Source organism: Neomonachus schauinslandi, chromosome 8 (assembly GCF_002201575.2).
Source record: "Neomonachus schauinslandi chromosome 8, ASM220157v2, whole genome shotgun sequence".
Classification (NCBI taxonomy): Eukaryota; Metazoa; Chordata; class Mammalia; order Carnivora; family Phocidae; genus Neomonachus; species Neomonachus schauinslandi.
In genome coordinates, this window is record NC_058410.1 from 21619667 (window position 1) to 21622375 (window position 2709).

The 2709-nt window shown below is 39.5% G+C and overlaps 1 pseudogene; it reads left to right on the plus strand.

Moving 5' to 3' along the window:
- Positions 1-212: 212 nt before the first annotated feature.
- LOC110583434 lies at positions 213-649 on the plus strand (annotated as a pseudogene).
- The last annotated feature ends 2060 nt before the right edge of the window (positions 650-2709 follow it).

Consider the following 2709-nt stretch of genomic DNA (forward strand, 5'->3'; position numbering starts at 1 on the left):
GTATTCATTCATTTTAGGGCAGCAGCCCCTGCTCTGAATTTCTGACAATTACTGCTCATTTAGTTTCCTGAAAGCACAGTCCCAAGATTTTCATCCTCTTAAATCTTTTATACTTCTCCAGAGGTGTCCATTTCCTTAAGTAGTAATTCCTTCAGCCTGCTATTTAAAACATTCAGCACTTCTTTCCTTTTGCTGAAGCACCAGTGGCCAAAATGAAGTTCAATCCCTTTGTGACTTTTGACCAGAGCAAGAACCATGGAAGGCATTTCAATGCGCCTTCCCACATTCACAGGAAGATTATGTCTTCCCCTCTTTACAAAGAGCTGAGACAGAAGTACAATGTTTGATCCATGCCCATCCAAGAGGATGATGATGTACAGGTTGTACAAGAACACTATAAAGGTCAGCAAATTGGTAAAGTCATCCAGGTTTACAGGAAGAAATCTGTCATCTACATTGAGCGAGTACAGCGAGAGAAGGCAAATGGCACAACTGTCCGTGTGGCCATTCACCCTAGCAAGGTGGTTATCACTAGACTACAAGTGGACAACGTCCATGAAAAGATCCTTGAATATAAAGCCAAATCTCACCAAGTAGGAAAGAAAAAGGGCAAATATCAGAAGAAACAATTGAGAAGATGCAGGAATAAAGTAATCTTATATACGACTTTAAATAAGAACTATTAGGATGAGGGGCACCTGGGTGGCTCAGTCGGTTAAGTATCTACCTTCAGCTCAGATCATGATCCCAGGGTCCTGGGATCGAGCCCCACATTAGGCTCCCTGCTCAGCGGGGAGTCTGTTTCTCCCTCACCCTGTCCCTACCCTCCACTTGTGCTCTCACTTGCTATCTCTCTCTCTCAAATAAATAAATAAAATCTAAAAAAAAAAAAAAAACAACTATTAAGGTAAAAAAAATTCAGCAAACTAACCTCAAGTTAACCAGATCAGACCTATCCTTGCATTGCCTTCATTCATGTAGCCCAAGCCTCTGCCAATTGGTGCAACTTGCTAGTCTCTAAATGTATCTCTAGGCTTTCCAATGTCTCCAAATTTATATAATTTTTCCACCTGAAATTCCCTTTTCTTTATCTCTGCCTACTGAAATTCTACCATTGTTCAAGGCTTCTTGATGGAACCTTTTCTTCCTACCCCACCTATTCTAAAAGAGTCTCTTCTTTTTCCAACTACTCAGAACACATTTGTATACTCATTCTTTCATTCCTCCTTCCTTCATTCATTCTATCAATCATACAATAAACTTTGCTGAGCAATCATAGTACTGGGCACCCTACTGGTACAGATGGCTCCTGCTCTGGAAGGAGATTTCAGGTGAACAGGAATGCATCTAAGGGACCTGATGAAGGCCTAGGCTGCAGTGCAATACAATGCAGAGATTAAGAGTAAGACCATCTGGGCTCAGAGCCTGGCTCTGCCCATAGTGGCTGGGTGATCTGGGCCAATTTGCTTCACCTCCCTCTGCTTGCTTCATTATCTGAAAGTCAAGATAAATAGGGCACCTATGTCACAGGGTCTCCATGAGGATTAGTGAGTTTATAAAGATCTGAGGGTTCTTGGCACATAAGTAAGAACTCAATAAATACTATTAATATGATCATTGTGAATGGAAGAAAAGTGGCAGGTAAGAGTAGACTTTCCTGAAAATACATGTCTGAGAAAACCCTCCACACTACTCTGGTGTTCTCTAATGCTTGTTGAAGAAGATTAAATAGACAAACACAAACTTTTGGCAGGGTTTCTTTTTTGAGCTGATTTTGAACTGGCTATTTGTGTTTCTGATGCATTTGATGACTTCTGTCTCTATAGTCAACTTATTGTCTCTTGACCTAAAGAGTGGCTTTCAAAGGTCACTACTACCACTTGAGTTGGTTTTGTTTGTTTGTGTATTCATTTTTAACTACTGTAGACCTGATAAGTTTGCAAAGAAGTTTTAAAATTTTTAAAAGGCTTTTCTATAAGGCTGTACTAACACTTTCTCCTCACAAGGCAGGGCCTTCATAAGAGTGAAGTCAAAAACTGATTTTTAGGATGACAGGTCACAGAAAGTATAGGTTACAGAGTCAGCAAGCAGGTAAATGGCCTTTTAAAATATTATAAAGTATTTTATTAAAGTTGGAGTGTTTGGAAGCAAGTTACTTGCTTTTAATTTATGGGGTGTTAGCTTTCCTGGCCGGATAGAGTGAGCAGGTTATTTAAACTTCCTGGGTTTGTTTCATCATCTGCATTATGGGGATAATACCTCTATTCAGGGGTAAATAAGATGGTGTACATGGAAGTGCTTGAAAATAGAGAGGAGGAAAGAAAGGGGGGGGGGGTGGTGAGCCCTAAATGAACTCCAAAGAAATAGCCAGAGATTTATGCTTGATTTTTAAAACTTATACTTAAAGTGAGAGTGCACTAGAAGAGTATTTTGTTATGACATTGACTTTATGAGTTTAAATCCACCAACTTTTTGAACTAAGTTCATGAGTGCTTTGACTTTGTTGAGCTGCTCGCTTTCTTACGTTATTACTTGAATGACGTATCAACCCATTATTTGCGTTCACCTTTCAAATAGTCGAATTGCATTTCAGTGCCTGACCATGAGTTATTGTGACTCAGAACAATTAAAGAAGTTTGACTACATGTGGAAAATTTATGAGTTGCAGAGTGAGAACATGGCAGATTTCCATAAATCACTTTTATTGAG